The sequence below is a fragment of the Archocentrus centrarchus genome, chromosome 1 (genome assembly GCF_007364275.1).
Source record: "Archocentrus centrarchus isolate MPI-CPG fArcCen1 chromosome 1, fArcCen1, whole genome shotgun sequence".
Lineage (NCBI taxonomy): Eukaryota > Metazoa > Chordata > Actinopteri > Cichliformes > Cichlidae > Archocentrus > Archocentrus centrarchus.
The window spans coordinates 23,376,178-23,390,580 of NC_044346.1; the positions used below are offsets into that span (position 1 = coordinate 23,376,178).

Here is a 14,403-nt window from a genome sequence, read left to right on the forward strand (position 1 = left end):
GAGGCCCTGATTTGACACTAAAAAAGCTGGAAACACCACATTTTCATATTTTCAAAGATCCTTTTTTATTTTTAGGAGGTTCGTAATGTGATATACATTCTCTGTCGCACCATATCTAGCATTTTGTGCAGAAGAGTGAAATGATGCATGTGACGCCCCCTTAATGTGAGTGTGCACAGAGCCTGAAGCAGAAGGCCTGAATTAACAGAGAAAGTTAACTACATTCATGATACTCCTCATCTCTCAACAGCATTTTCAATTTCAAGCCAGCTAATATGAACAGAGCCTGGCTAGTTCAAACTTCATAGTGCACCCCTCTGCAGTTAAGCAAAAGCAGCTTGATGGAAAAACATTTTCTCCTTCAAATCAGCAGCACTAGTATCTAATAAAATACTTTAAGTAATTCATGAGTCCACTAAGATGACTGCCAAAGTGAGTTTTAAGCACAAAGTTAAATCTGTGTAAATAGTACAGTATAAATACAAGAAAAACAGTTAAGTCAGGGTGATGTGACTTGATGACTAACTGGTTCAAGTGTGTCTGCTATAACTTAGAAGTCTGAACATTAGTTGGTGAAGTAGAGTAAGAGAGGACTTTGGTCTGCAGGAAGTCCAACAAAACTGGAGCAACGACATCAGGATTATTCAGATGGACGTGATGATCACCTGGAATGGTCACCACAGCACCACATGCTGAAAACAGAGATGACACCAATCATGAAGGAGATGAAAGTGCTGTTCCAACATGGAATAAAGGACTTTATGGCCACTTGGGCAGCAAAAAGAAGCCGTGAACCACAGAAAAATGGACAAAGTAAAAATGGACTTAAACCTGCATAGGTGGGTGCCGCAACGAGTGGGGCCAATTCCCTGACTCTGCTCACTGCATTGCATGATGTCCCACCCCTCCTTTTTAATTACACCGTACAGCTCACAACACGTCATAGTACACATAGGGCCTTGGGGGGCAGGTGTATCACACCATGGCTAGTAGGTGGAGCTGCTGAAGTGGCTCCACTTATTTGTTCACTGTTGCCTGCTCCTCAATTTTATCTACATCTTAGACATTGAGGGCCTTGGGGGGATGGTGTAGATGGGCGCTGTTGTCCAGTGCGCATGTTACATCTGTCCCCCCAATTTTAATAGCACTGTAGCTTTCATACAGTCATGTACATTCCTCCCAATACATGCACCCACATACACCTAACATATCACCCCAACCATTTTGAGTGGGAGGAGGGGGTGGGCGGGTCTTCCCACACCCGGGTTTCATGCACCCTGTCGGGGGTAGGGACTGGCTAGTAGTTCGGGGCTGGGTTGGCTGCTTCTCTGGGGTGCCGCTGGCTCAGTGCTGGTGCCTGCTTGCCCACACTGAATGTCCATGTATGGTCCGTGTATATGAGCATGGGTGTGTGACTGGCATGTATGTGTGTGTATGAATATATGACGTGTGCGTGCATGTGTGCGTGTGGACAGCTGGTCCTGGGTCTGTGGCTTGTTGAGCCTTGGCCCCTGTGGGACACGGTTGCGGAGGGCAGGAGTTACCCCTGCCTACTGCTCCCCGCTACTCCCCACGGATTGTCACTGCCCCCCCTGGGATGTGGGTGCCTGGGGGTCCTGGGGTGCATGGCCGGATGTCTTGGCGTGGCTCCTGGCCCGCTCCCTTGGCGGCTGTGGCCTGGGGGTGGCTCGGGCCTCTTTGGCGTCGGGGGGGGGGGGGTTCTGCTGGGTGTCGGGCGGTTCCCAGGTGCCTGGGGCCTCGGGGCTGCATTCTCGGCTCGTGCTAGGGGGGGCCGGCCTGCCGGAGGGGCGGGCTGCTCATTGCCTCTGGCTCTCTGGGCTCTTGCCCGTTGACCGTGGGGGCCCCGTCTGGGGTCTTCCTCCTATATATATATATATATATATATATATATATATATATATATATATATATATATATATATATATATATATATATGTGTGTGTGTGTGTAGCTTTTTTTCCTGCCCCCCACCCCCCACCCCCCTTTTCTTTTTTTTCCCTTTTTCTTTTTTGTTTTTGCTTTCCATCTCTCTCTTCTTCTTTCCCTACCTGTCAGATCTGGCAAGAATAAAAAAAAAAAAAAAAAAATACAATTAACAAGAATAGCCTATAGCAGGGGTTTTCAAAGTATTAAAGGGTGAGCCCCCCTCCAAGGAGCACAATGCCTGCTGCGCCCCCCCCCAATAATCAACCCACACACAAACAAATGCCACTACAAAACACCTTCTAATTGCTTTTATTTTAGAACCATCTTATATTTTAAAATGACACTTTATCTGAATGAAATTTAACGCATGAACATTTTAAAACATTTCCTCCCATTTTAATTATTTTATCAGGGCTTTTGTATGGCAAATACGCCCTTTTTTCATTTTTCTAATGATAAGAACAACCCCAAACTCATTTTTCAACCGTTTTCTCAAACAAACGTTACATCTGAGATTCTGAGTTTAATGTTTGAGATACCAACAGTGTTTTCACATCTTATTTGTCCATTCTTTCTCTCACATCAGTAGACAGCAAGCAGATAGCTTCTTTTCCCGGTTTATTTTTTCCCTCGCACCGCGCCTCCCCTAAAGTGCTCTGGCGCCCCCTAGGGGAGGCGCGCCTCACACTTTGAAAACCGCCGGCCTATAGAAAATAATTATAGAGCACGTCTTGTAAAAGCAAATATGTTTGGTACAATAATGCCTTCGGATTATCATTCCGATTGCGAAAACTGCCAGACATGACCGGTCAAAAAAAAAAAAAAAAAAATTTATGTCACACTCATTGATGGGATGCTGATAGGGGCAACAATTCTGATGCAGCCACCAAATGAAACCAAACCATTTATTTATGCACAGGCCTCACATTTGACACTGGTCAAAAGAATACTTGGTTTAAAATACTTTGACATACAGAGGAGCTCATGGTGGATTCAATGAGTGGAAGATGCCTGCAAAACAAGCCCAAGTCATCACCCCTTCACCACCGTGCTTGACAGTTGCTATGAGGTGTTTGTGCTGATTTGTTGTGTTTCCCGAATCATGGAACTGTGCATTATGGCCAAACGTCTCCTCTGTGGTCTCATTTGTCTAAAGGACATTGTTCCAGAAGTCTTGTAGTTTGCTCAGGTGTAATTTTGCAAACCTAAGCTTTGCTGCCGTGTTCTTTTTAGAGAGAAGAGGCTTTCTCCTGGGAACCCTTCCGAACAAGCCATACTTGTTCAGTCTTTTTCTAATTGTACTGTCAAGAACTTTAACATTTAACATGCTAACTGAGGCCTGTAGACTCTGAGATATAGCTCTTGGATTGTCTGCAATTCCTCTGAGAATTGCAGAGTCTGCCCTAGGGGTGAATTTGCTGGGATGTACACTCCCGGGAAGATTGTGGCATTGTGTTAAAACACAGCTGAATGCTCCAGTTTATACTTCTATAGAGTGATCACACTTGCTGATGATCAATTAATCAACTGCATTTGATTAGCAGCACCTGCTACTTACTCTCTTAACTGCATCGACTCCTGTGAAAAACTCATTCACAGGACTGTGTGTTAAACATAAAACAAAGTCACTGATTTATACATGCAGCATTATTAGTCATTTGGAATAGTTTGTGGCATCTAATGAAGGCAAGTCCTATATTCCCTTGCACACGTCTACATCTGTGGTAAATGGCTGAATCTATAGTTGCTGAACGCGCCACTGTGCTCACCATGCAACACTTGTCTTTTATTGCTAAGTGAAAATCTGACTTGAAAGAAACCCACTCAGAGGAGACGATTAGTGGACACGCATCCTCTGCTCTCCCTCATCAGCAGCACTTGACCAAGTTCTTGTATGTAGGTCAGTGTTGAGATTCACCACTATAGAAATTTCTGCTGCCTCTGAGACATTGAGCTCATACTGCACTGCTACTCTAGCATCTGTGCAGCTGTCTGTCTGCTAAGCACAATTGTTCACAGGTTTAATAGCTAAAAATAAACACGGAGATGCAAACATACCTGCTTTAAACAAACAGACTGTTAGGCACACTCACATTTTTGTCCCTATAGGCTTGAAGAAGTGCTGATGTAAATTTCTTTTCCTCTTCTTCAACACATATTTTCTCTAAGCCATTTTCTGCTTTGTAAAGACAAAAAGATTGCATATCTGTTTAGCTTTGTATTATTTTCAGATGCAGTAAGAAAATGAGGGGCAGGAGAATATCTTACAGAATAACTAGGACAGAGGACGTTATCCTCGACTGCAGCTCCACATCCATGCATACTATGTTTGCCTGAAACCAAGAAACAAAGCATTCTCACTCCAGAAGAATTTTTGCTGAACGTTCAGTGTGGTTTACAGATATCAACCTTAAGGTGTCATGGTCCTGGGCCATGTGCCCAGCGTTTTGTGTTTAGTTCTTTTAGGTTCTGTTTTCATTGATTTTCTTCTGTTATGTTTCCCTGTTTGCATTTGGTTTTGATTCCTTGTTCATTATAGTTCTGTTCCTGTTATTGTTATTTACGTTTTGATTTTCTGGTTCCCTTTGTTCCTGTCTCCCTTGCGTAGTGATGCTACATCTGATACTAAAGCCCTGAGACCTGTGTTGGGCAAAGGGGGCATGTCCAAATGAAGCCTGTGTGGAGGTCCGTATTGTTTTTTTAGATTATCATGTGACAAGAGCCAAGTTGCTGAAAAAGATGTGGGAAATAGAGAAGTAGTGGTGTGTGACACTGCAAGATTTGGTATCGATCTGATACCAAGTAAGTATAGGGTCAGAATCGCCAATACTTATACCGATACTTTTTAATAATTATGAAGAATTTTAATGAAGTTTAAGTGTTTTGTGTCTTTTTTTCCTCTGACTCATTAATTAGTTAAAATCCAGGATAGAATTGGTCAAAGTTTATAGGTAAATAGAAAATACTTTTTAAAAATAAATTTTTGTTCTGAAACATTAGAACAGTAACAAAAACAATTTTCCCCATACATTGTGATATCTGGATTTTTTTCTTAAATAAAGTGTACAAAATGATGACTCAATAACTTAATTCAAAAATTTATGTTAAGAAAGTATAATACAAAATGTAATAAAAAATATCCCTTCATTCACTAAATTATCACTCCACAACAAGACAATTTGGCCCACTTTTTTGACATTTCGTTAACTCCTCTTAATTGGAGAGGAAAGAGAAATGTCAAAAAAAGCAACTTAAAGGGCCAAACTTTTGACATCAAATCGTGGGCCGGAAGTAGGGGGCGGGGCCGGACGTGGCTCGCAGGCCGGGAGTTTGAGACCGCTGACAAATTCCTTTTTTTTCCCAAGTAAAATATGTTACATGTCACGTGAGGGTATAATGTCAAAACACTGCGGGGAAGGGAGGAGCAAAGTATGCCTACTCTGTGCAGTGACAGGAGGCACTTAAACAGTCAGCTCGCATCTTTGATGAAACCGCAGCACTGCATACAGGAGGGAAACTGAAGCTAAAGTATTGATCTCATTGCACTGGTATTGGTCAGTATCAATACCAACGTCGGTATCAATATTATCGATATTTGGATCGATCCGCCCACCACTAAGAGGAAGTGTTCTGAGTGATCTGAGATGAGTCTGATCCACCGTTATAGCCGCATAATCAGAAGCACCTGTATACTCTCGGGTACACATTATAACTTCAGTTTCAGCGAAGTCCTGCTTCTTCAGTCCTCTGTGAGAGAGTTTTCAAAGGCTGGGGAAGTTAGATCAAAAAGAAGGAATCGCCTGAGCCCCAACACTTATTCATGAATAAAAATCAATAAAGCACGCCCCCCCCCCCCCCCCCCCCCCAACACACACACACACCTCCACCCAAGCACTTCCTGTAACTGTTTATCCACAAACACACCACATACTGTCTATATACAATACTTTATTGATATACCACAACTGATCCATTGATACTTAGATATACCACGATCTGGATAGATTTATTCAATCTGGTTTCACAATTCCTCAAATGGAGATTTTGACATAATAATTGCATAATTATGCTAACAGATCCACCAGCCAATATGTAACAGAACAGTAGGAATGCTTTAAATCAAATGTCCAGCAGATGTCAGCACTCCTAAATGAGCTGTTAAATGGGTCTTCATGTGATCAGGCTTTTGGCGAATCAGCTGGACGGAAAGATTCGACACGTTCACGGGGCCTCGTCATACCATCACTACTCCTGTGTCTCTGTGTCTAAGTCCCTTGCCTCATGTGTTTTTTTTTTGGGGTATTCAGTGTTATTCCCTGTTTTCTGACTAGTCTGCATCTTCGTCCCATCCCGTGCCTGCTTGTTTCCTGTTTACTTTATCAGTCTCAGTCTCATACCTTTCTACTGCCTTCTTGTAAATGTACACTCGCTTCTTCTCTATCTTTCTTTCAAACTGAAGCATCTCATCAAACCCCTGCCTGATCACTTTGGATATTTCCTTCTGCAAGGGAGCAGACACAAGCAAGCCCAGGCCTAAAGGTCAAAACTGTGCCAGAGTTAATTACACTGGTTGCTAAAAGCATTTCTTAAATGCAATGCTTTTCAAAATGTCAAACGGCCTCCAGCATTTTTCATTTTCTTACCATCTAAACTCCATCAGACACTGTCACAAAGTCATGAAGCCCTGAAGTGTAAATCAAACTATAATTAGCTAGAGGTCACCAGAGAGGTGCTTCTCTCTGAGGAGGGATTCTTGGTAACTTCAAATTATACGCTCTCAAACTGAGCAGTTCCTCTAAAGCTCTAAAGCACCTAAAGCTCTGCATGTTCACTAGAAAAAACTTTATTTAGATGATGTTGCTAGACAACAGAGAGACTTGTTGCATACTATAAAAGAAGCTGTCACATTAAATTTCATCCAAAAGAATTAGTTGTCCACTTTTGAAACTGTCAACCAGGTCATCTTTTTCTCAGGTGTCAATATGTGAAAATATAAGAGGCGACAAACAGGGTAGGAGGGATTGCTTGTAAACAGATACACCAGCATTATAATGTCCCCTTTTGTGGGTACACATGATGCAAATTTTGTCATTAGAGGGTGTACATGAGGCTCTGACAGGACTTCTATATACTCTATGTATTTTTGGAATAAATTATGTTTTTTTGTGGTAGGCTGCTAGTAATAAAGTGCCTAAAGATAACATTTAAAATTGTATCTTTCCCAAGTTTTCTGCTATGTGTAGACACAGCACTGTTTCATGCAAGGGTGTAGGAATGAGTTTACTATTGGGGGGGGGGGACACATATCGGAAACCTGACAGATCCGTAAATACTCTGAGCAAAGCATAAAAAAATGCTATTGGATCTTTAACTTTCATCTTTTTCAAATGTTTCTTGGAAAAATAGTGTTGTGTACACCTATATTATTGCATGTATAATTTACATATGTATATGTTTCATAATTGTAAGACGTGGGCAAACCACTGAACAAAATGGCTTGAGTCTTTATCAAGCATAGTGACCATGTCATTCCAGGCTGTAGGGCTTACTTTATCAGGTGGCCGCACTGGTACTAGCAAGCGAAATATTTCAGTAGCACAAAAATAATTTAGTAGCACAGACAAGTGCAACATTTGATATGTTTTATTGGTCGAAAACATTTAATACTGGTCAAAAATGCATTAATGTAGGTTGATTGGCAATAGAACTGGTTCTTTAATTAGACAACTTTCTGACATGAAAGAACCCTCACAGCTAATGTAATGAACAAATTATTCACTTTGTAATATCAACCCTAAGTATAAAACAGCTGTTAAAATATGTCGATTCAGTTTGAAACACTGTTTGTTTGGCCAACAAAATCTAATAAATAAAAATAAATATCAATAAAAATAATAACCAACAGAAATAAATAAAAGTGATACCTCTCACATTTAATAGACAAGCTGTATGCCTCACTAACAACACAGTGTGCTGTTGCACTTTACAGCCCTGCATTTAATAATTGGCAGCCACCCCCCTCCCCCCCATAGCAATTGCCGCAGCAGCGCCTACCGCATTACTCCACTTGGGGGGGTAATGAGCGCCCTCTGCCTGCTGTGTGGTGCATGTAGCTTTCTGCCATGGTCTGACAGGCAGGTTTTAACAGAAGGTTAGAATTTCTTTTAAATTTTTATTTGAAAAAAACATGGAAGAAACTCAAATATCACCAGTGGCGGCTCCAGAATTATTTGTTCTGCAGGTGCTAAGGGGGGGCTAAGCATTTTACTGAGGGTGCTATGAACAGTGGCGGTCCTAGCCTGTTTGGTGCCCTGAGCGAGCACCCCCCCTTAGCAACTGCCGCAGCAGCGCCTACCGCACTACTCCACTTGGGAGGTAATGAGCGCCCTCTGCCTGCTGTGTGGTGTGTGTAGCTTTCTGCCACGGTCTGATAGGCAGGTTTTAACAGATTTTAAGTGGTTACAGGAAAAAGCGCTGCTGCTTTGGATGCCAGAAAAACGTTTCCTTTCGTTCCATCCGAGCTCATTGGTAACGGCTCCGCCTTTTTTGCGCTTGCTGTGTGTGCACAGACTGCACGTAAAACAGCTGCTCCTGTTGTTGAAAAACTGTGAACATAATTTTTTTATGCTTTTTATCTTGACGCTTCTGTCATGACGCTGTGTGATGTAATCACGCAAATGCATCCTCATGTTAGTGGGATCGATGAGCGGAATCATTAAGCAAGCAGACTAACGATTCCAAGGAATTGAATTACTGGGAGCCGGTTCTTGATTCCCATCCCTAATTATAGATGAAATGTGCTTTGTGTTCTATCAATTGTGTGCATCTAATTTTATTAGATGCACAGATTCATTCTAGGGTCAGCAGTCAAGACGAGAGAATCCCCCATCTGCTCCTTTCCTTCTGTTACAACCTATCAGGCCATGGCAGAAAGTTACATGCACCACACAGCAGGCAGAGGGCGCCCATTACCCCACAAGTGGAGTAGTGCGGTAGGCACCACTGCAGTGATCGCAATGCGTAGGGGGAGAAGCTGCCCTGGGCGGCTGCCCATGTCGCCCATATCAGGAACCGCCACTGGCTATGAAGGATCATTTGTTCTTTCAGTTCTGAACACACAGATACAAACTATTTTCTTGGGGGTGCTATGGGGTGCTATGACTTTTCCAGGGGGAGCTATAGCACCCCCTAGCGCCCCCCCGGCACCGCCACTGAATATCACACAGCTTCTGCTTACCTTTATCTTTTGCTTGTTTCTCCTCCTCTTCTTTCTCTTTTTCCTAAACTGCACACCTGATGGCTTTGACCTTTTCCTTTCCATCTTTCATAATTCGCACTGAAGCAGAATAGGTTGTCACCGCTGCCCATCCCCAGGGTTGCCAGGTCTGACTGACAGTTGCCAGCCCAACATAACAAAACCTCCACTGAAACTCATGTTACTAGCACCAGGTGTGATATATATTTAAATATACATAGCTTTGGGTGAGTTGTTAAAAATTTGGTTGCTTTTCACCATATTTGGTATGTTTCAAGGAAGTTTTTATTGGAAAATTATATATCTATATAATTTTATAATTATATAGCTATGTCTATATAATTTTCCAGCCCAATGTGTTCACAAGTTGCCCAATCTGGCAATACTGCGCCATCCACCAACATTTGTCGGAACCGTTGAGATTCGTATTTGTGTTTTTTTTTTCATCTGGATTCAGGTTCACACAAATACTGTGAATTAAGGACCATATTTACAGTATTATAAATGAAATGTGCTTTGTGTTCTATCAATTGTGTGCATCCAGTGGCGGTTTCTGATATGGGCGACATGGGCAGCCGCCCAGGGCGGCTTTTCATCTAAGGCGGCGTGACCGCCCCTCTCCCCCCAACGCATTGCGATTGCCACAGCAGCGCCTACCTCGCTACTTCACTTGTGGGGTAATAGGCGCCCTCTGCCTGTTGTGTGGTGCATGTAGCTTTCTGCCATGGTCTGACAGACAGGTTGTAACAGAAGGAAAGGGGCAGGTGGGGGATTCTCTTGTCTCGGTTGCTGAGCCTAGAATGAATCTGTGCATCTAATAAAATTACTTGCATTAATAAAATTAGATGTTAGATTCAACTCATTGTCATTGTGCGCACAAGGCACACAACGAAATGATCGTTCCAGATCACTCATCCAGAGATGAGCATCTGCGGTCATGCAGCCAGAGACCGGCACTACCATTAGGCAATGTGGTTTAAGTGTCTTGCCCAAGGACACAACGCAGCGCAGGGACAGGGGCTCGAACCTGCAACCTTCCGGCTGCAAGGCGAGCGCCTACCCACTGCGCCACTGCCAAGAAAATTAGATGCACACAGTGGCGGTCCTAGCCTGTTTGGCGCCCTGGGCGAGCATCCCTGCCGGCGCCCTCCCACCCCCACCCCAACCCCCCATAGCAATCGCGCAGCAGCGCCTACCGCACTACTCCACTTGGGGGGTAATGAGCACCTGCTGTGTGGTGCGTGTAGCTTTCTGCCATGGTCTGACAGACAGCTTTTAACTGAAGGTCTCCCCACCATCACAGGCACACTCAGAATTTCTTTTAAATTTTTTAAAAATTAAAAAAAAAAAAAAAAAAAAAAAAAAAGAATTTCTTTTAAATTTTATTTGAAAAAAACATGGAAGAAACTGAAATATTACACAGCTTCTGCTTACCTTCATCTTTGCTTATTTCTCCTGTTGTTCTTTTCTCTTTTTCCTAAACTGCACACCTGATGGCTTTGACCTTTTCCTTTCCATCTGCCGTAATTTGCACTGAAGCGGAATAGGTTATCACCACCGCCCATCCACAGGGTTGTTAGATCTGACTGACAGTGACCAGCCCAACACAACAAAACCTCCATTGAAACTCATGTTAATAGCACCAGGTGTGATATATATTTAACTAGAAGCACTCAGAGAGCGCAAACCTCCGCCAAGGCCATAGGGTCACTGACGCTGTAATACGTGTATCTAAATACTTTGAAATAATCTTTCATCTTTCCCAGACAACAATAACCCCCTATCCCGCAATAGTGTGTTACCTCGACCAGATTGCGGCTCCTAACCGTAGTAGGGAGACCTCTGGTCTCTACTTCGCTTGGCTCGTGGCTGGTAACTAACTTGCTCATCCATGTGGGTCACCTTTAGCAAGGCGGAGAAATGCAGCAAGTCGAAGGATTTTAGCAACAGAACTTTTATTCCTTTTTCCACCGCCACCGAACACACTTTTTCCCTCGCGCTCGTCTCCCACGCTAGCCCGCATACACACACACGGGGCAGAGAAAAGTGGGTGGTGTCTCTTAAAGGGGAAGGCTCTGCCTGTATCCCGCAATACTGAAGAATCCTTAAAAAAAAATTCCTGGATCCAGATCGTGATTTGGATCGCCACCAAAATTTAATCACTTCTTCCTCTTGTCATTTCCAACCGCTCCACAAAATTTCAGTGACATCCGTTCATAACTTTTGGAGTAATTCTGCTGACAAACAGACAGACAAACAGACAAACAAACAACGCAACCGAAAACATAACCTCCTTGGCGGAGGTAAATATACAGAGCTTTGGGTGAGTTGCCTTTATTTATAATTCAGCAGTTACTGTTGGCTGTAACCAGGCCAAAACTGTACAGGCATGAATGAATGAACCCGGCTGACTGTCTCCCTCTCACGCCATCACTGCTTCACTTGACTCGCACCCCAGGCTGAGAGGAGAAGGGGGCGGGGCAGCGCTGTGTGTGTGTGACGATCTAGTGAAGCAGTGACAGCGAGACAGAGAATCCCCCGCCTGCCTCTTTCTTTCTGTTACAACCTGTCTGACCATTGCAGAAAGCTACATGCAATACACAGCAGGCAGAGGGCGCCTATTACCCCACAAGTGGAGTAGTGCGGTAGGCGCTGCTGCGGCGATCGCAATGCGTTGGGGGAAGGGGGGCGGTCATGCCGCCCTAGATGAAATGCCGCCCTGGGCGGCTGCCCATGTCGCCCATATCAGAAACCGCCACTGGATGCACACAATTGATAGAACACAAAGCACATTTCATTTATAATACTGTAAATATGGTCCTTAATTCACAGTATTTGTGTGAACCTGAATCCAGATGAAAAAAAAAACACAAATACGAATCTCAACGGTTCCGACAAATGTTGGTGGATGGCGCAGTATTGCCAGATTGGGCAACTTGTGAACACATTGGGCTGGAAAATTATATAGACATAGCTATATAATTATAAAATTATATAGATATATAATTTTCCAATAAAAACTTCCTTGAAACATACCAAATATGGTGAAAAGCAACCAAATTTTTAACAACTCACCCAAAGCTATGTATATTTAAATATATATCACACCTGGTGCTAGTAACATGAGTTTCAGTGGAGGTTTTGTTATGTTGGGCTGGCAACTGTCAGTCAGACCTGGCAACCCTGGGGATGGGCAGCGGTGACAACCTATTCCGCTTCAGTGCGAATTATGAAAGATGGAAAGGAAAAGGTCAAAGCCATCAGGTGTGCAGTTTAGGAAAAAGAGAAAGAAGAGGAGGAGAAACAAGCAAAAGATAAAGGTAAGCAGAAGCTGTGTGATATTCAGTGGCGGTGCCGGGGGGGCGCTAGGGGGTGCTATAGCTCCCCCTGGAAAAGTCATAGCACCCCATAGCACCCCCAAGAAAATAGTTTGTATCTGTGTGTTCAGAACTGAAAGAACAAATGATCCTTCATAGCCAGTGGCGGTTCCTGATATGGGCGACATGGGCAGCCGCCCAGGGCAGCTTCTCCCCCTACGCATTGCGATCACTGCAGTGGTGCCTACTGCACTACTCCACTTGTGGGGTAATGGGCGCCCTCTGCCTGCTGTGTGGTGCATGTAACTTTCTGCCATGGCCTGATAGGTTGTAACAGAAGGAAAGGAGCAGATGGGGGATTCTCTCGTCTTGACTGCTGACCCTAGAATGAATCTGTGCATCTAATAAAATTAGATGCACACAATTGATAGAACACAAAGCACATTTCATCTATAATTAGGGATGGGAATCAAGAACCGGCTCCCAGTAATTCAATTCCTTGGAATCGTTAGTCTGCTTGCTTAATGATTCCGCTCATCGATCCCACTAACATGAGGATGCATTTGCGTGATTACATCACACAGCGTCATGACAGAAGCGTCAAGATAAAAAGCATAAAAAAATTATGTTCACAGTTTTTCAACAACAGGAGCAGCTGTTTTACGTGCAGTCTGTGCACACACAGCAAGCGCAAAAAAGGCGGAGCCGTTACCAATGAGCTCGGATGGAACGAAAGGAAACGTTTTTCTGGCGTCCAAAGCAGCAGCGCTTTTTCCTGTAACCACTTAAAATCTGTTAAAACCTGCCTATCAGACCGTGGCAGAAAGCTACACACACCACACAGCAGGTGCTCATTACCCCCCAAGTGGAGTAGTGCGGTAGGCGCTGCTGCGCGATTGCTATGGGGGGTTGGGGTGGGGGTGGGAGGGCGCCGGCAGGGATGCTCGCCCAGGGCGCCAAACAGGCTAGGACCGCCACTGTGTGCATCTAATTTTCTTGGCAGTGGCGCAGTGGGTAGGCGCTCGCCTTGCAGCCGGAAGGTTGCAGGTTCGAGCCCCTGTCCCTGCGCTGCGTTGTGTCCTTGGGCAAGACACTTAAACCACATTGCCTAATGGAAGTGCCGGTCTCTGGCTGCATGACCGCAGATGCTCATCTCTGGATGAGTGATCTGGAACGATCATTTCGTTGTGTGCCTTGTGCGCACAATGACAATGAGTTGAATCTAACATCTAATTTTATTAATGCAAGTAATTTTATTAGATGCACAGATTCATTCTAGGCTCAGCAACCGAGACAAGAGAATCCCCCACCTGCCCCTTTCCTTCTGTTACAACCTGTCTGTCAGACCATGGCAGAAAGCTACATGCACCACACAACAGGCAGAGGGCGCCTATTACCCCACAAGTGAAGTAGCGAGGTAGGCGCTGCTGTGGCAATCGCAATGCGTTGGGGGGAGAGGGGCGGTCACGCCGCCTTAGATGAAAAGCCGCCCTGGGCGGCTGCCCATGTCGCCCATATCAGAAACCGCCACTGATAATTGGCCAAACAGGTTAAAACTGGAGTGATTTGAAAACGGGTGACTCGCACATGGCTGAAACGCATCAAAACGACACAGTTTCCAGTGGAAATGGCACCATGTAAACGGGGCCTCAGAGACGTTCAGAGGGGGGCGGGGGGAGCGCAGGGACATGACACTATGTTGCGCCTTCAAAATAAAAGCCCGCGAATTAAAGATTTCAAAATCAAGTATTTTTCTCCTATGGTTTCATGCCTTGATTTAGTTGCCTTTTTATGCTTGAATGATTCACAGATCACTGTTTAGTGGCTTCACAAAAAAAAAAAATAATTTGGTCAGGTAAAAGGAGTGGACTGAATATGAGTGAA

At 44.2% G+C, this 14,403-nt stretch overlaps 1 pseudogene; it reads right to left on the reverse strand.

Annotated features, from left to right (window-relative positions):
- Positions 1–543: 543 nt before the first annotated feature.
- LOC115790039 (serine hydrolase-like protein) overlaps positions 544–14,403 on the reverse strand; it is a 37,679-nt pseudogene continuing 23,819 nt past the window's right edge.